This window comes from Camelus dromedarius, chromosome 2, assembly GCF_036321535.1.
Source record: "Camelus dromedarius isolate mCamDro1 chromosome 2, mCamDro1.pat, whole genome shotgun sequence".
Lineage (NCBI taxonomy): Eukaryota > Metazoa > Chordata > Mammalia > Artiodactyla > Camelidae > Camelus > Camelus dromedarius.
Window position 1 is genome coordinate 18,804,164 of NC_087437.1, and position 21,133 is coordinate 18,825,296.

At 35.4% G+C, this 21,133-nt stretch overlaps 1 protein-coding gene across 1 annotated transcript in view; it reads right to left on the reverse strand.

Moving 5' to 3' along the window:
- PIK3CB (phosphatidylinositol-4,5-bisphosphate 3-kinase catalytic subunit beta) overlaps window positions 1-21,133 on the reverse strand; it is a 149,670-nt gene that overhangs the window by 108,425 nt on the left and 20,112 nt on the right. Inside the window, exon 2 of the mRNA XM_031443314.2 lies at window positions 3,062-3,152. The gene's annotated coding sequence lies outside the window, so the exon portion shown is untranslated. The remainder of the gene's footprint in view (window positions 1-3,061; window positions 3,153-21,133) is intronic.

Sequence of the window (21,133 nt, forward strand, 5' to 3'; positions counted from 1 at the left end):
CCAGATAGCTACCTGGCCTGCTCCCTTACTTCATTCAGAGCTGCGAGCTCCAATGTCACCTAATCAGGGAAGGCTTCTCTAACTACATCTTGTAACACAGAAGCCAACCCTTCCCCAAATCAATGTTTACCTTTCACTAATACATCTATCTGCCTAATATATTTTTCTTAACAGTAGTAATTACCACCTAACATAGTATGTATTTACTTACTGTTTATCTTTCCCACCCTCATTAGAATGGCAAGTCCATGAGAAAGGAGCCTCTGTTTTTGTTCACTGTTATAACCCTAGCAGCTAGCACAGTTCTGGGTGTATTAGCAGATGCATATATTATTCAATAAATATGTATTGAACCAGTCATGGCCTCCAACCCCTTGTGCATTACCTTTTACCAAGCCTTCATCCCCACAGACAGTTATTCTAACCACCAATGTCAAATTTCTCACTTCTACCTTAAAGGTTATGCTAGCTAAATTCACACTGACATGTCATGCTAGTTTGTCATAACTGAGCCTTTACAATTGTTCAGCAATTCTTTCTGTTCTATCCTGGTGATCATATTAAGTTTCTCCACCGTGGTCTCTGGCTTGGTCAATTTTAACAGCTTTCAACTGACCTTCCTGCTTCCCCTCTACTCCTATAATCCATCTTTATACTAAAGCAGCCAGAGGAATCTTTAAAACACGTATCAAGGCACTTTTCTGTGTAAATCCTTCCTTAACAGACTTCCTTGAGTCTAAACTCTTTACCATGGCCATGGGGACTGTCTACTTCTTTAACTTCATCTCATGACACTATGGTTCTCATCCACTCTGTTTCAGAGCACTGGTCTTCTCTCCATTCCTCAAACATATCAAGCTCGTTTTCACCTTGAGATTTTTATAATAGCTTTATTTTCAAGTGACTGAATCTCTACCTTAGACATCTTACCCTAAAGTCTCCTCCTCAGAAGTAGCCACCTAGTCACTCTACCAACTGCCCTCCCCATATCACATTACAATTTGGCATTTTTCTTGTTCATTTCAATGATTGGCTCTACAGGAACACTAATCTTGTGTATAAGAGTGCCTGGCACAAAAGCACATGTCCAAAGAATATTTATTGAATTTGGTAATTACTCTACAACATTTTTTCTAAATGTTTTCTTCTCCCAGGACCCCAAAACTCTCTTCCCTTCCTCTGGTTTCTAAGCAGAATGGTTGCTACTGTTTTGTAAGAGTTAAGCCCTTTGCCCATGTCCTTGATCTCAAACCTTCTTACCCCCTTCAGGCAATTAATCACTCTAGTATTTTAAACTACTCTACATATTTCAGCTACTCTAATGGATCATTCCCTTTTACCTAAAATATACTAGGTGCTAATGCTAAAATATCTTCATGTGGCCAACTCTTCAAAATGATCACTGTCTCATTTCCTACACAAATTTCTTGAAAAACATCCTATTTTATTCTTCATGCTTTTCTTTATTTTGTAAAACCATTAGCTTAACCTCATATAATTCATTCTGGTCTACCCAAACTGTTCTCTCAGTTATCAAGAAACTCTTAATATTTATTATCTTACTTTATTATAATTTATTTAATTATTTTATTTAATATAATTTACTGTAACTTAATTATTAGATTATGTTAATACCCTAGAAGGGGGTCACTGAATGTAATTAAATTTAATGCCCTTCAAAAGTATTAAAATCCTTAATCTTTCTATAGCATCTCATCCCTCTCAAGAGCCTCTTTCTTAAAGTTCTTTATTGTGCTTCAAAGACAGACACAACTTTAATACTTTTTCTTATTCTTCCTTTACTGATTCTTTTTAACAACAGCTACTCATTTACAATACACATTTCCTAACATTCTATGCTAGGATATTGGAAATGTTACCTACTTCCACACCTTAAACTCCTCAAAATTTGTGAATTACTTCAAAGTTTGGATCTTCGGGCTGTAAATGTCTTCTAAATTTGTTTCATATTTCCACATTTAAGGAGAGATTCTGAAAGTTCTATCTGTATTTCAAAAATCACAATGTGTCTAACAGAATTCATCATGCTGTAGTCCTACTCTTTTTGCCCCCTAATAAACAGTCTTTCCTTGATGTTTCCTTACTTCTGTTTATGAGACCATCATACTTGTTCTAGCCACTGGAACCCAAAATCTTAATTCATATATATGATTTCTTTTTTTCCATATTCCCCACCAAATCTGCCTTTAAAATCTGTCCTGCCAAATCAACTCACAGACTACCAACTCCCACTCCCACCACTCATTCAGGTAGTCATTATTTCACTATTGCAGCACTTACCACAGCTATAATTAAGCAATTAATTTCATGACTGTTAAGCACCTAACTTGCCTGCTAGACCATTAGCCCAGTAACAGGCAAGATAATCCCAGGCAAGAAAAGTCTGTCTTTGTTAACAGGATAACTAGGGTGAACCACGTAATTTATCACCCAAACCAGCAGACAAGAGTAAAAAAGGGCATAAAATAGTTGAGCAATTATACAATGTTATATGTCAATTATACCTAAATAAAGTTGGGGGAAAAAACATTTGGGCATTAAATGATTTACAAGAGGCTTAAACCAAGCTATATATATTGCCACACGGTAACTCCCGTGCTTAGGGAAACAGCTGTTGTATCCTAAGTACAAACTATACATTGGTTTAATAAATTAAGAGCTAAAATACTCACTTTATCACCTTCTCTTCACTCTTTACTGTATTGCAAGCTTATTTTCAGCCACAAACATTGTCCTGAAACGGCCTTTGCTGGGGCCAGCAATAACCTCCTGACTGCCAAATCCAAAAAAGCTTCCAGTTTTCAATTAACCTTTCTAAAAAGCTTTAGATACTACTGACCCTTCCTCTATCACTCAGGAAGCTGGGTTAACTTTGTGGTAAACGTGACTACCTTAATAAACAATGCCTAGAATTTCCTCCCTATCCCCACCCTAGATTAACTAAAGAATTTAGAATCTAACCAACATTCACATCTTCCTTCTATATTTAACTTCTGGGAAAATAATGTAAGTAATTAAAGATACAAAATTGGATACTTACCTTGAAATGACAGCCCCCATTTCAGTCCCTTAGGAAAACAGATGGCATTACTGAAGTTTTTATGGAAGACTTTCTCAGATTAGAAGACACACTACAAAAAAGGGTGAAGATAAAAGGTATTAACACTTAAATGGACTAAATTAAAAATAATTTTGTTACTTATACGACATAATTGCTTGTAACTATATTTTTAAATACGGGGAAAACAGGAAACACATGAACCATAATATTAAAATTACAGAATGTCTGAGCTGAAAGGGACTAAAGTAGATGTCCTGTGCAACTATCTGAATTCTCCCATGTAAATCACCTCCACTTTCTTGAAACCTCTCTTCTGTAATATGGTAATTTTCTTTCTACTTCTCAATCCATTCCTCCATCTACATCATAAGCTGCTAATATGAACTTATTTCATTTTTTCCCTTTCCTCTTTAATGTAATATTTGACACACACACAATATATGGAAAGATGCATATAAGCAAGCCTAAGATGAACACTGTAAATTGTAAACCACCATGTCACAGAAGAACTCCAATAACATTACCCAAGTGCTCCTTTTATCCCAACATTTATCCTGAATATATATTACACCACTGCTTTTTAACACAGAACTTCGTCACCCAGGTATACGTTCCTAAACAATACTTCGTTTAGGTCTGTGTCCCTGACTCCTGTTTTCAGCTTGATAAATTGGTATGCTGAATGGAGTCTTCAGGGACTTGAATTTTTTCACTCAATATTTTTCTACACTTTATCCATGTTACTTTTTCATTGCTGTATATGGTATTTCATTATATAAGTATGCCACAATGTATTTATCTATTCTGTTGACAAACATTTGGATGGTTTAGTTTTTTACTTCTATCAACACTATTATACAAGTCTCTAGGTGCACTTACACAAGAATTTTAGTGTATGCCTTAAACCTGGAAGTGGAAAATTGGTGGGTCATAGGACACGCAAGTTTCTGAGTTTACCAAAAATGTCAAATTATCTTCAAATTGAATCACTTTACCAATTCACCAACCGTAGATGAATTGATAGCACATCTTCTCCAATACTCAGTAAAGTCAGATTTCTTGATTTGTAGCAATACAGAACATATAAAATGGTATCACACTGTGATTTCAGTTTGTACTTGATTAGGATGAAGATCTACTACGGTTGAAGACCTTTTCTCAAATGTATTAACTATCCATGTTCCTTTCTGGGTTCCTCTGTTCAGTTTTTGGCCATTTTTTTGAGTTAACTTTTTCTTATTAACATGCTTTTGTATATTCAGAACCAGGACTGACTATATAATTTGCAGTGCCCAGTGCAAAATAAGAAAGTAGAGCCACTTATTCAAAAACTAAGAATTTCAAGACAGTGATAGCATTAAAATAAGTGTGTGGCTCTGTATGACTGCACAGGTGTACGTCCACAAAGGCAGCCCTATTCAGGACGCTAATTTTCTACTGCATACATTACAATTTTTCCCTCCAAGTTTGTGGTCTATCTTTTCATTTTCTTCATGATGTCTTTAGATGGACATTAATTTTAATGTAGTCAAAAATACCAACCATTTTTTAGTCAACTTTTCTGGCTCACTGAGAAAATCCTATAGCCTTCATAAAGTTCCATGGCTTTGCCTTTTCACTTGAGCCCTAACTCATGGATGCTTTCCAAGGATCAGTGAGCTCACAGCCCTCTCCTCTCAGCCATTATGTCCCATTCTTCACAAATGACACTTTACAGGACTTTATGACCTTTATGACAGCAGCATCCTAATCATTATCATTTAATTCATTCTGGGGCAAGCCCACTCAAACAGGATTTGAACTTGAGTAATACTCCAAGTCAGAAGTTTTAATAAAAAATTTCAAGCACCTGGGTAGAACATTTTACATTTAAAAGAGTGGGGGGAGGCTAAAAAATCTTTAAGTTTCATAAAATTCAAAGGAGAGCATAACTGTTGCTATTAAAATTGAAAATCTTTTTTCTTTTTGTACCTTCAAAATAAAATTTGGTTAGGAAGTAACTTAATCCTAGTCTTGGCTTCTTTGCTTTTGAAACAAGGACAATAATATGCTTTTTAAAGTGAAAGGGATATTATAAAACAAATTTTAGAATGATATCAAAATGTATCAAACTGCTTACTTTCCCAGAAGTAAGGCAATTAGTCAACTCAAAAATAACCAATTTGCTGGTGCAGGATGTTGACAGTGGGGGAGGCTATGTGTGTGGAGGCTGGGGTGTATGGGAACTCTTGTGTACTTCCCGCTCAATTTTATTGTAAACCTAAAACTGCTCTAAAAAAATGCTGTCTATTTAAAAGGGAAAAGAGAAAAGGAAATGTTTTGATTGCAGCAAAAAATAATAACCAATCTGACACATACAATATAGGTTAATAATGAATGTAAGTATACTGCTTACTCTTCTTGGACAGTCAATGAAAGTACTCTGACCTCTTCAAACACAGAATTCAATAAAATTTATTCTTAAAGTTCCTTGTAATCCTTTACGTAAAAACAATGTTATCAATAACTTTACACATGAAGATCTACTCACACTCACATTTTTATTGTAAAAAGAAAGAAAACAGGATTTACTAGAAGAAAAAAGTTCTACACAAATGTCCATTAAACTTTAAAGGGATAGGGGGAGAATTTCAAAAGTTCATTCAAGCACTGAGGCACATGATAAAACCAAACCCCTACACAGGTTCTATCTTTAGTCCCTCCAATCAGCAAACACTGTGCCTCAATCATGCAATTTATATTTAAGAGTTGGCTAAACTATTGTCTTTAAGTAACAATGATTTCAACCTCTCAACTTCCACCCACAAGTAAGCAAGCAAAACCGTCCAAATTCCAATGTAACAAAAAAGAAGTGGGGAGGGTATAGCTCAGTGGTAGAGTGCATGCCTAGCATGCACGAAGTCCTGAGTTCAATGCTCAGTACCTCTATTTAAAATAAATAAATAAATACATACATACATACCTAACCCCCCCAAAAACAAACCAAAAAAAAGAAACAGATTCACAGATATAGAGAACAAACTAGTAGTTACCAGTAGGAAGAGGGAAGGGGGAAGGAAAATGATAGGGGTAGAGGGTTAAGAGGGACAGACTGCAAGAACAAATTTTATTGAATTCTGTGTTTGAAGAAATCAGAGAAATTTTGTTGACTGTACAAGAGGAGTAAAATAAATAACCTACAAGGATATGTTGCATATTGTATGGTAACAACTATAAATGGAATATAATTCATAAAAATTCTGAATCACTATGTTGTATGCCTGAAATTAATATTCTAAATAACCAGATTAAGACTGCTAGTATATTAATTTGTCAGTCTGTTTTTCTTCCTTTCTTTTTGTTTAACAAATGGAGATTATATATTCTGGCTTCTTTTTAAATAATGTTTTTCCAAAGACCAATATAGCCAATAAACATAGGGAAAAAATACATAATCTAATTAGTACTCCAGAAAATAAAAATAAAACCACAATAAGATACCACTATGTACCTACCACAATAGGTAAAACTTAAACAAATTAACAATACCCAGGCTTGCTGAGGATGTAGAGCAATGGCAATTCACATTACCTTATGACATAGGAATTCTCCCCTAGATATAAATTCAAATGTTTACACATTTCACCAAAAGATATTTACTAGAATGTTCAAAGCATCATTATTCAGAACAGCCAAAAAGTGTAAACCCAAATCACTATGGACAAATTATGGTATATTAACACAACATAATACTATACTGCAATAAAATGAATTGAATACCTTTGAGCTTTATAATCACACACTGATACATTAAAAATATGCAAGATGTTAAGCAAAAAAAAAGTATAGGATAATTGTTATAATGTGTTTTTGGCAGAGGGATAAAGATGTAAAGAAATAAAAATCTATATTCACGTTTGCTTATAAGAGACATTGGAAGGGAAGATTACACAAGAAACTAGTAATACTAGTTTCCTGGGCAAAGTAAGATATTAGGGGATTGGGGTAGATGTGAACTGGGTAGTTGGGAACGGGGGTGGAAGACTGTTTCCTTTTTTATACTCTTTATCTTTGAACCACAGGAGTCTGTTACATATTACAAATATAAATAATCCAGAAAAAGTTTTCAAAGACAATAGACATATATTTTTAAATCTATTTAGATATAAGCATCTGATTACAAAAAGATATTTCAGCAATAAAAATAATTTGCAAGCTCCTCAAAAAAATAAAAAACAGAAGTGTGCCTCAAACATACACAAATAACGGGAACCACACTTTTACACATCGTAAGAATGAGAATACAGCTTTGTCAATTTTACTAAGCTACACAGAACAGTTCACAACTATACATAAGATGAATAAATCTCAGGAGCACACAGGGTTTTTTGCTTTTGGGGGGTAGGGGTCCACTTAAACAACAAACATCTATTTTTCACAGTTCTAGAGGCTGGAAGTCTAAGAGCAGAGTACCAGCATGTTCGGGTTCTTGGTGAGAGACCTCTTCCCATTGTACAGACCACTGTCTTCTCACAGTATCCTCACACAGTAGAGAAGAGAAAGAGAGGAAAGCAAGCTCTCCGATGTCTCTTCTCAGGACGACAAAAATGCCATCATGAGGGCTCTGCCTCATGAACTAATTACCTTCTAAAGGCCCACCTCTCCATACTATCAAAGTGGGGATAAAAGTTCCAATATATAAATTTTAGGGGGACACAAACATTTAATCCACAGCCAACATTTGATATTTGTCCATTGTTTTAACGCTGATCATTTTTACATGTATTACTTTCGAGAATCTTCACAGAAACCCCCTGGTGTAGCTGGAATGGGGACCATCACACTCATATTGTTTATGTGATTTCAGTTACTCAGTTAGGACAAGGCAGTATGAAAATCCTGGCTTGGGGTCCTGATCTCTGACCATGCGCTATCCCCATCATTACGTCCTCAATCATTAAAAAGTGATTCTTCTTGAAAATAACGCTGTTCTTCTAAAAGGTAAAGTATTCCAGCTTTTTTCCCCCCTAGTGGCATTGGCATTTTTGTTTTGTTTTATTAAACTGTAATTGATTTACAATATTATATTAATTTCAGGTGTCACAAACATCCTGTTGAATAAAAGACATCAAACACAGAGGCACCCTAACTGCAGGATTCTGGCATATAACATTCAGAAAATAGGCGAAACTAAACTAGGGTGTTAGCCATCAGAATAATGACTACTTCTGGGAAAGATGCAAGCAAAAGGGAGTGAGGCAGAGGAAGGTACACACAGGAGAGTTTCTGGACTCCTGGCAGTGTTCTGCTTCTTGGTGGTAGTTACACAGATCTGTTTACTTTCTGACAAATCATGATATTATACACTGATAATTTTTTGCCTTTTACTGTGTTATACTCCACTGAGAAAAGTTAAAAGGAGGGGGAAAAAAGTGAACCACTATTTGACATCTGTTAGACGTCTGCCAAAAAGATATGACAGTATCAACTATATGTGATTATATGGAACAACCCAAAATCAGTCAGGCAGTAGGAATGCCTCATGTGAACTTGATTCTTTTTCTTGATAGCCTAATAAGATAACTACAACCCTTTAACATTTTTTCATTAACAGTATGTCCTGCAAATTACTTTGTCTCAGTTCATGGAGGTCTTCCTCATTCTTTTTTAACATCTGCACTGTACTCCACTGTTTGGATATACCATTATTGATGGGTATTTAGAGTGTTCCCAATTTTTTTTTCAATGCTACAATACAAATTATTGATATCCTCCTGTTCTTATGCCTCAAGTAACAGACAAAAACAAAAACAGACCAAAAAAACTGCCTTTACCTCTAAAACATACCAAACTCATCCAATACTCCCTCCCACTGTCCCCGTCACAGCCTCAGTCTAAGCCATCAACAGCATTTCTTGGCTATTTTGCTTCAACATCCTTCTAATCAGTCTTCCTGCCTCTATTCTAGTTTCTCCACAATGCATCTGGGTCACAGCAACTGGAACGTACCTCGTGAAGCACAAATCAGATTATTCCAACTGCTAAAACCTCCAAACTTCCCACTGTAACGCTACCTGAGTTACAACTGTGACCTACAAAGACCCTATATAAACTGGTATCTGTCTACTTCTGACCTCATCTTCCACTCTTCCTCATTCACTAGTTCCCAATCATAATGGTTTGCTTTCTGTTCCTCACACACTTACTTTGTTCCTAACTTGGAGCATCTGTCCTTGCTATTCTTTCAGTTTAGAATGTTCTGCCCTAGGCCACCTGCCGCCTTCTAACATTCATGTCTCAACTCAAAAATTACTTCTTCTATGAGGTAACTTAACTGTGTACCACCACAGTTAAGACTGTAACCTGGTTCATTCTCTACCACTTTATTAACTTCATAATACTTATTAGTACTTGCAATTTTCATTTATTATTTACACGTCTGTTTCTTCCACAGGAAAACTCAAAAAGTCTTGAGGATAGCTTTTAATCTCTGTAACTTTAACTCTACTGTTTTTTAAAATTTTCTATTAAGTCTGAAATTGTTTCAAATATTTCTTCATGGAATTGCCTATTCTGGACATTTCATATGAATGAAATCACACAATACGCAGTCTTCTGTGACTGGCCTCTTTCACTCAGCATAATGTTTTCAAGGTACATCCATGCTGCAGCATGTATAAGAACTGCATTCCTTTTCAAGACTGAATACTATTCCATTGTATGGAAAAATGCATTTTGTTTATCCATTCATTACCTGATGACATTTTGGTTGTTTCCACTTTTTGGCTATTATGAATATATACTGCTTTGAACACTCACATGCAAGTTTTTGTATGAACATGTGTTTCAATTCCCTTGGGAATAAACCTAGCAGTGGAAGTGCTATGTCATATGGTAATTCTGTTTAATTTTTTAAGGAACTGACAAACTACTCTCCCAAAGCTCTGCACTACTTTACAATCCAACTGGCAAAGTATGGGGGTTCCAGCTCCACAGGTTACTACCACAGGTTACCACCACAGGTTACTACCACAGCTTACTAAGCCATTGAATATAGTTCCCTGTGCCATACAGTAGGACCTTGTTGTTTATTTATTCTGTACATAGTAGTTTGTATCTGCCAATCCCAAACTCTCAATATACCCCTCTTTCCCCCGGTAACCATAAGTTTTGTTTTCTATGTCTATGAGCCTCTTTCTGTTTTGTAAACAAGTTCATCTGTATAATTTTTTTTAGATTCTATATACAAGTGATATCATATGGTATTTTTCTTTCTCTGTCTGACTTACTTCACTTAGTATGATAATCTCTAGGTCTATTCATGTTGCTGCAAATGGCATTATTTCATTCCTCTTTATGGCTGAGTAGTATTTCATTGTGTGTGTATATATATATATATACACATATATACATACATACATACCACAACTTCTTCATCCAGTCATCTGTCAATGGACATTTAGGTTATTTCCATGTCTTGGCTATTGTAAAAAGTGCTGCTATGAACATTGGGGTGCATGTATCTTTTCAAATTAGTTTCCTCCAAATATAAGCCCAGAAGGATTGCTGGATCATATGGTAACTCTATTTTCAGTTTTTTAGGAGACCTCCAGACTGTTCTCCATAGTGTCTACACCAATTTACATTTCCACCAACAGTGCGGGGGGGAGGTTCCCTTTTCCTCCACAGCCTCTCCAGCATTTATTATTTATAGACTTTTTGATGATAGCCATTCTGACTAGTGGGAAGTGATACCTCACTGTAGTTTTGATTTGCATTTTTTGAACAATTAGTGATGCTGAACATCTTTTCATGTGCCTGTTGGCCATCTGCTTATCTTCTTTGGAAAAATGTCTATTTAAATTTTCTGCCCAGTTTTTGATTGGGTGGTTTGTTTTTTGAAACTGATCTGTGTAGGCTGTCAGTATATTTTGGAAATTAATCCCTTGGTAGTTGCATAGTTTGCAAATGTTTTTTCCCATTCCATAGGTTGTCTTTTTGTTTTGTTTATGGTTTCCTTTGCTGTGCAAAAGCTTTTAAGTTTAATTAGGTCTCATTTGTTTATTTTTGTTTTTATTTCCATTACCCTAGAAAACAGATCCAAAAACATATTGCTGGGATTTATGTCAAAGAGTGTTCTGCCTATTATTGTCCACCTTTTGATTAGAGCCATTCTAGTGATATGAAGTGGTATCACATTATGGTTTTGTTTTGCATTTCACTAATGACTAATAATGCTGAGCAACTGTTCATGTGCTTATTAGCCATTTGTATATCTTATTTGTATATCTTCCTTGGTAGAATGTTTATTCAAACCAGTTTCTTTGCCAATTTTAAAATTGGATTATTTGAATTTTTATTATTGATTTGTACATGTTCTTTATATACATTCCTTATCACATATATGCTTTGCTAATATTTTCTCATTGGCCACCTATTTGAATGTTAGGCTGAGTTTTCTTATAAATGTTCAGAAGAAAGTCAGTCAGTATTAGTTTATAACCATATTAAAAACAATTTATAAGAATTCAGTACCACTGACAAATGGTTGCTTGAAACCTACCTTTTATAGAAAATATAGTAACATTTTTTTGTAATATGGTCAGTTTCGTTGTGCCAATTTCTGGTGTATAGCATAATGTTTTGGTCATACATATATTCATTTTCATACTCTTTTTCATTGTAGGTTACCACAAGATTCTGAATATGTACAGTAACTTAAGATAGTATGAGAACGTGAAGTTACAGATTACTTCATATGCTGTCAATGCTAACTAATGCTAGTATTTGCTACTAGGATAAGCAAAGAACATCCTTGATATTCAAAATTCTGATAGCCAATTTAGCAAATCACACAAAATCAAAAATGCAATCTTCTAATTTCCTTGTATTTAAAAATACATATATAAAGTAAAATAGCTTCCCATAGTACTTCATGTGTGAAGTTAGAAAGTAACGCATTTTAGAAACTATTATACTGGCTATGGGAGAAGGAATAAACAATACAAGAAAAGGAAAAAACAGAAGTCTGGCATACAGGCTTTCTGTGATCTACTGCTTCCTAACTATCTTCTGAAACTCCCTCCCACTTTACATTACAGCCGGCAGTTATTTAAGCACCTATACCTAAGCCCTGGTGCCACCTCCCGCAGGAATATTTCCTTGCCCACCTCTCTCCTGTGGACCAATTTAGAAATTTTTTTTAACAGTTTTTATTGATTTATAATCATTTTACAATGTTGTGTCAAATTCCAGTGTAGAGCACAATTTTTCAGTTATACATGAACATATATACATTCGTTGTCACATTTTTTTCTGTGTGAGCTACCATAAGATCTTGTGTATATTTCCCTGTGCTATACAGTATAATCTTGTTTATCTATTCTACAATTTTGAAATCCCATCTATCCCTTCCCACCCTCTGCCCCCTAGAAATTTCTATTTCAGTGGTTTTCAAGCTTTTTGGTTTCAGCTTCCCTTCTCATTCTTAAAAATTATTGAGTACTCAAAAGCTCTTGTCTATATAGGTTATATCTATCAATATTTGCTGATTTTGAAATTAAAACCAAGAATTTAAAAATTTATTTCATGTAAAAAACAATAAACCTATTAAATATTTACTTAAAAACATTTTAAACATATTTTAGTTTTACAAACCATGTTTTTCAAAACAAAACCTTTAGTGAGAAGAGTGATACAATTTTATATTTCTGTGAATCTCTTTAATGTCTTGATTAATAGAAAACAACAAGAGTCTCATCTCTGCTTTGCACTCAATCTACTGCAATATCACAAGTTATATTGCCTCTGGAAAACTCCATCATACATACATAAGCAAATGGAGGGGGAGCAAATAATGTCTTATGTTACGAAAATAGTTTTGACCTTGTAGATCTCTAAGAAAGAGCTCAGGGACCTCCAAGGGTTCCCAAATCATACTTTGAGAACCTCTGCTCCATTCTGTGCCTCCCACAATACTCTGAATAGGCTCTATCATTTGCACTTACCACATGGTATCAAAATTATCTGTTCATTTGTCTGTCTCTCTTAAACTTCCTTCAAGCCATGAGTCTTCTTCAACTTTGCGTCCCCTGTGCCTCACACAGCATATAGCATATATCCTCTCAATAAACATTCCATGAAGCAATGGTAAATACAGGAAAATATTCACACACTCTAATATATAAAGGTATATAGGAATGAAGCAGATTTTCCCATAGCCAACTCTTTAACAGAAGTGTATTAAAGAAAAATCTAATGATAAATTGACAGCAATGCCAAAAGTAGAATAAAGGATACATTCAGACGTGGCATAATCATACTAGATTAGAACTTTTCAAAGTTCAGCCCTAAGGGAACAAGGAAAGAACATCCTAAAAGCCATCTTAAACTGTAAACAAACACCCACTGCTCCAGCCTTCTGACTAAATAAAAGTATCACTTTTGCAACAAGACAATTAAACCACCGTTTTTTAAAAAATAGAGCGGGAGGAGTGGTGTTAAGGTAGGGAGAGTGCCAGTGACGAATGACTAAGGATTACACAGGTATTCCCAGCTAATGAATTTCTTGAAATTTTGTCAACCAAATTACAATATAAAAAAATATATCTTCCTATCTTAATTTGCATGCCTCCTTACACTGCTATGAATGAACATCACCCTCCAAATCCAGTTAAACAACAACATCATAACATTATTGAAGACAGGATTTGTCTCTCTCACTTAAACATAGACCAGTACCTCAGTGCTCAACCAGTATCTCTAGGTTTGTGCATTAATTGGATATCTGAAGTACTTGTGCCAGGGAAAATACAAATAAGGCCTGAGATGGGGTTAGGGTGGGATGTCACACTAACCAAGACAATGAGAAAAGCTCTTGGAACAATCCTCACGTGTGAAGGGTTAAGTTCAATGCAGAGCTAAAAGAGCCTGTGGCCCTAAGGGAGACACCCTAGAGTAGATGGCCTCCTTCTCTAGGTCACCATTGTCAACTGCAAAATAAGATCTAAAACACACAGGCTCTCTGCCACACTTCTCAGGAAGTCTCTGCAGCCTTCGTGTCTAGGAAAGTCCCAACCTCTTGGAAGAACAAATCTGACATTCCAAAGGTCTGAATTCTGACCAGAATCAGTTCACTAGTACTCCACATCATACTAGCAAACCATTCAATAACTATTAGTTCACTTACGACAAACAGGTTAAGATTGTTACCACATTTTCTAGGTAAGCAAATAGGAACAGAAGTAACCTGACAAATTACTTGACCTCTTAAGGAGAAAAAGCCATGTGAATATTTTAGAAAACAACAGTCATTAAAATAATTTCCTAGTTCCTATTATGTTTTATAAAAGCAGATCATTTAAACTTTTAGTAGTTAAAATTGCAACATATTTTTCATTGGCACCACAACCTGTAAACACAGCTCCATACAAAGACATTCACTTTGGCATAACTTCAGAACAAGGCTCAAAGAACCATAATAATGGCATGGTTTAGAAAACAGGCTTTTCTTGTGCGGGGGAGAGAAACTATTACCCATGATGTCGACTGAAAAAAGATGCACCACCTAAAGGTTGTGAATTGTTTTATTTGGTGGATTTTCTGAGGACTTTAAGACGGGAAGAAAGCCTCTCAGATAGTTCTGAAGGGCAGCTGCTCCTAAGAGGTAAAGGAGGAGCCTGCATATATACAAGAGTTTTTGCAAGACCAGGTTCTCAGAACATTGAAAGATTACCATTAAATAAAAAACCAGGTATCCCAAGTTAATGAATTTGGCACTTTTCTATGTATGGAAAGATATAAGAGTCTGGGCTCATTAAAATCATTCCTTTGCTATGCACCTTAGCCATCTACGGCCAGTATCCTGTTCTTTCCCATCCTGAGTCCTCTCAGAGTACAACCTTGGGGGTGGCTGCAGTGGCTTGATGGCTGTAACATCCTTCATTCACAGATACGGTAGGCAACAGTTTTCATTCACAATTATGTTCACTAAATTTCACTATATTCTCATTTTTATTTATTTTTGTTACCTATTCAAAAGCTTTATATGGCCTTTAAACTAGGTGGATACAACAATGTTTATTATTTTCATTTGATATGCTCACCAACTGTTAAGAATGTCTATAAAATATGCTAAAATATGGTCATTAAATGCAAGTTACACAATTCCTTAAGAATTCTTAATTTCTCCAATTTCTTTTCTGTTTGTATGTTTTTTGAGGGGGGAGGGGCTAACTAGGTTTGTTTGTTTGTTTGTTTGTTTAATGGAGGTACTGGGGATTGAACCCAGGACTTTGTGCATGCTAGGCATGCAGTCTACGACTGAGCTATACGCTGCCCCTGCAATTTCTTTCCTAGCATACTTTGAGCATCAGCCTTTAGAAAACTCAGTAAGTATTAAAATCAGCATTAGGAAGTCCTCTTCCCATTTCAAAAGGATTCTTCCCCTTACAAAAAGAATCAGGATTTCCTTAATTAGATCAGCAGGGCAACAGTTTCTATAAAGACTAAGAGATAGGTATGTTAACACACAATAATAAACACATCAGTGGTTTGTTTATAAAATCTAGAATGATTTTTCAGACTTGAACCATCACTGTTACATACATTTAGCCACATGATAACTATACATGCTCAGCAGAAAGGAGTCCCAGGAATGACTGAGTTGACACATTACATTAAGCAGAGGTACATTAAGAGGGGGGATAAAATAACAAAACAGCAACGTGCAGAAAAATGTTAAGCATATGCTATCTTTTTGTAAAAAAAAAAAAAAAGGAAGGGGGCTATATAAATACATACATACTTAGGAAAAGTGCATTTGTAATCATTGGTTGCTTCAGAGAATGCAAACTAGGTGGCTAGGAGACAGGTAGAAAGGAGACTTTTCACTGTATGTTCTGTTTCCTTTTGAATTTTGAATCACAGGAGTGTACTACTTGTTCAAAAAACAAGTTTAAAAACCTAAACCCAGTATCTGGAGGCACCTAATTCCTGTACTTACCTCACCTGCTAGCATTTTCAATCCCCTTCTACCAAGCGGATCTTTTACCTCTGAATTCAAAAACACACACCTCACTTGTCCCTCCTTTCTTTCCTCCCAACCTTTTTTTCTTTTCCTTATCAGCCAAGATTATCTCCATTTGTCTCTCCCCACTAGCTCCCTTACTGCCTACAATCCAGGGTTTCCCCCAATTAAGAAAGTTTTATTGCCAAGTCCTTCAAGACTGGCTTCCAGGATGTCTTCCCTCAGTAGTCCAGCTCACAGTGACCTTGGGCTACTCATAATTTTAGGGATTTTAAAAACACAATTAAACCTAACACTATATGTTGTTTCATAATGTTGATTATTTTATTGTATATGTCTTGTACCCTCAATCAAAGTAAAAGCTGGGAAAAGATGGATTTATTTTCTCCATGTGACACATGATATTTCAATTCTGACATCATTAGAACTTTCTATTCACCCTTAAAAAAATTCTAAAATTTCATTTCACCATTTCTTTTTCTAACTATGAAACTTATGACTGGTATGTATGTCCCATCCAAGAAATTAAAGGGAGAAAAACAGCCAAAACATATTACCTATTCAAACAGTAAAAATCTCTCACTTAAAAAAAGCCCAAAAAGCTATTTCTGATGTAAAATGCAAAACTATGAAAACTCTAGGAGAAACTCTAGGTGAGCTTGGGTTTGACTATGAGTTTTCTAGACAACATCAAAAGCACAGTCCATGGGGGAGAAAAATGGTAAGTTGGACTGTATTAAAACTAAAAACTTCTGTGAAAGACACTTAAGAAAACCAAAAGCCAGGTTTCTTACCACTGCAGTGGGACAGTTAAGCAACAAGAGGCTACAACAGTTTAGAGTTGAAAACATCAGTAGAAACTCATGTTTAGTTTAACACAGAGATGGTTAAAAATAGAAATATTTATAGAAATTGTATACTCACAGTTTACTTATATTCACATATTTCCTTGCTCTGTCAGCCAAGAAGGCCTAGCAGCAATGACACCCTACTAGTAATAAGCACATTTTAATGCCCAGATCTTAGTTTCTAAATACCATCCTCCAGGAAAAGGAACCAGGGCCCCTTGGAGAAATGACTGATCCTAGGAGTAGGGTAGGAAATAAACAAGATAAACCCCAAACATCTTGTGGTATGAGAAAGTAAGAAAGTGCTAAAGCAACAACAGCAACAACACCACCACCACCAGGTATGTCAAAAGGACACAGGAGCCAACTGAAAAACCTCCCAGTGGCCAAAGCTGGAACATTTTGAACAACAAAATAAAGAAAGTAGTATTGGATTATAACCTATAGTATAAAATACATTACCAGAAGTCCATACTGATATAAATGACTAAATAAACAAATAAATGGGGGGTGGGGTGGCATAAAGCCCATACAGAAGAATTTCAAGTAATTTATGTAGACACTACCCCATCAAAGAAATAAAGCACAACTTCCCTCTCCTTAAGTGTGGGCTGCACATAGTGCCTTCCATTCAAAGAGTAGAACATGAAAGGGGGCAGAAAATAGTAACTTTACAATGGCAAAACCCGACAACCACCCAGCCAGCTGATCACAGTCAACATCAACAATGGTAAGTCATGTTGATAGTATATGATAAAAAATGGCACTTTTATCTCTGTGGTCTTCCTCCCAAAAATCCATAACTCCACTCTAATCATGTTTTTTAAAAAAATAATCAGAGAAATCCAAATGAAGGACGCTGTGCAAAAATATATGACCAGTATTCCTCACAACTCTCAAGGCCTTCAAAAATAAAGTATGTCTAAGAAACTGTTACAGCTAATAGGCCTTTTAAGGAAATATAAGTAACTAAATGCAATGTGGTACCCTGGATGGAATCCAAGAACAGAAACAAGACATTAGGTAAAAATTAAAGAAATCTGAATAAAATATGGGCTTTAGTTAATAACAATTTATCAATATGGGTTCATTAAATGTAACAAATATACTACAGTCATGTTAACAGGAAAAACTAGGTATAGAATATATGGGAACTCTGGACTACCTTGTAATTTTTCTGTAAATCTAACACTGTTCTAAAAAAATTTTTTTTGAGAGTTATGTTTTATTTGGCAGACATTTCCAAGGACTCAAATCCCCTTGAGCAGGGATGACAGCCTCCCAGATTGCTCCTAGGGGCAGCTCCCTAAAAAAATTTTTTTAAACTACCTCTGCCTTCAGATTCTCAAACATGCTCATCATTTTGCAATCCAAAATCAAATCTTAGCTTCTCCAGAATTACCCCTTACTTCAAAATTTTTCTCCTAAAATTTACACTTTTGGGAGGGTCTAAATTTATTATCCTTTTCTATACAATTTAACCTTTGCCTTTCAAAGCTTGCTCTTACATTATATATTTATATAAGATATATATATATATACACACACATACACATGAAAGAATTGCTTTTCCTACTTGTTAACTGGAGGAAGTAGAAGTCAGCTTTGCCTTTTTACTGGCCATTAAAAGTTTATCACCATTTAGAAACCATAATAACTGATTTAGGCACACACACACACACACAAGCCCTCAAGGGATGCTAAAATTGGTAAAAGTTGGATGAGTAACAGGATCTTTACTTAGATTCAAAGTATCCTCCCACAAAAATACTTAAAACGACAAAAGCAAAAATTAATGACTTTAGTCTAGACACAGCCACCAGAGGTCCAGAACCAAGCTTCACCAAGCAGTGGGCAGGCACTGGCTCCTCCTGCCAGGAAACCTGCATAAGCTTCCAGTCCAGCTCATTCACCAGGGGCAGATACTAGAAATAAGAAAACAATAATCCCAAAAGCCTGTGGAAGGAATCACAAACACATAGAAAGATAGACGGTATGAGGTAGCAAAGGAGTATCTCCCAGGCCAAGGCACAAGATAAAATCCCAGAAGAAGAAATAAGTGATGAGGAGATAGGTAATTTATCTGAGAAAGAGTTTAGTAATGATAGCCAAGATGTTCAGAGAACTCAAGAGGAGTAAAGATTCACAGAGCCAAGTCTTTAGCAAAGAGTTGGAAAATATACAAAATACCCAGAGATGAAGAATAAAATCACTGAAATGAACAATACACTAGAAGGAACCAAGAGTAGACTAAATGAGGCAGAAGAATAGATCAGTGAGCTAAAAGACAGATTAGTGGAAATCACTACTTCAGAACAGAAAAAAGAAAACAGAATAAAAAGGAATGAGGATAGTTGAAGAGAACTCTGGAACAACATGAAGCACTCTAGCATTCCTATTACAGGGGTCCCAGAAAGAGAAAAGAGAGAGAAGGACCTGAGAAAATTTTGGGAGATGATAACCGAAAACTTCCCCAACTTGGGAAAGAAAACAGTCCCCCAAGTCCTGGAAGTGCAGCGAGTATCACAGAATCAACCCAAAGAGGAATACACCAAGGCAAATAGTCAAAACCACAATTAAGGATAAGGAGAAAATATTAAAATTAGCAAGAGAAAAGCAACAAATAGCATACAAGGGAACTCCCATAAGGTTATCAGCTGATTTTTCAGCAGAAACTCTACAGGCCAGAAGGGAGTGGCAGGATATACTTAAAGTGATACAAGGGAGAAACTTACAACCAAGAATACTCTACCCAGCAAGGCTCTCATTCAGACTTTATGGAGAAATCAAAAGCTTCACAGATAAACAAAAGCTAAAAGATTTCAGCACCACCAAACCAGCTTTACAACAAATGTTAAAGGACCTTCTCTAGTCATCAAACCATAAGAAAAGAGAACAAAAAGAAGAAAGAGAAAAAAAAGAGACCTACAGAAGATTGTTTTGGCTATTCAAGGTCTTTTTGTAGTTCCTTATAAATTTTGGAATTGTTTATTCTAGTTCTGTGAGGAATGTCGTGAGTATTTTGATGGGGGTTGCACTGGATCTGTGGATTGCTTTCGGTAGTGTGGCCGTTTTGATCGTGTTGATTCTTCCAATCCAAGAGCACAAATCTTTTCATTTCCTTATGTCATTTCAGTTTTCAGAGTGTACGTAACCTCCTTGGTTAAGTTTATTTCTAGGTATTTTGTTGTTTTTGATGTAACGGGAAATATCTCTGCTGGTTATAAAATTCTGGTTTTAGAAGTGAAAAAAAAAGTGAATGAAGGGCCACAAATGGCAAAGTAGCCTTCTTTTTTTATGGGTGAGCTGTATTCTATTATATATATATATATATATATATATATATACACACACACACACACATATATATATATATGTATATATATATATGCTGCATCTCCATTATATATTCAACTGTTGATGTGCACTTAGGATGCTTCCATATCTTGGCAATTATAAATAATGTTGCTGTTAATAGCAGGGTGTCTGTATGTTTTTGAGTTAATTCTTATTTTGTGCTTGGCTTTATTCCTTTGATAACTATGTAAGTTTAAAAAGCTAAAGCTCTAAACATTCTTAGAAACAATGATGTAACAAACAATATATGTAAATTTTAAAATATATATGCAGTAAAAAAAAAAGATCTATCAAGCCATGAAAGACATGAAGAAACTTAAAAGACATATTACTAAATGAAAGAAGCCAGTCTGAAAAGGCTACAAACTGTACGATTCCAACCAAATGACATTCTGGAAAAGGCACAGCTACAGAAACAATAAAAAGATCATGGTTTCTAGAGGTTTGGGGAGAGGGAGGGAGGAATGAATAGGAAAAAAAAAAAATCAATGACTTTAAATGGAGAAATCAGGTCAACATCACTTTAATCAAGAGAGCAAAGTTAAAATGACCAATAATGGAATAAACTTAGCATTCTGTGTATGCTAAGGGATATACAACATCATTTCCATGGTGCTCCTGCCAAAAATGCATAACCTGGGCCTAAACATGAAGAACAAACCCAAATTGACAGACATTCTACAACATAAACTGACCCATACTTTCCAAATATATCAGTTATTAAAGAAAAAAAAAAGAGAAATTGTTCTAGATTAAAAGAAATTAGAGAAACCTGACAAACATATTTACAATGTGATACTGGGCTGGATGGCGATAGGTTAAAGAATATAATTAATACAG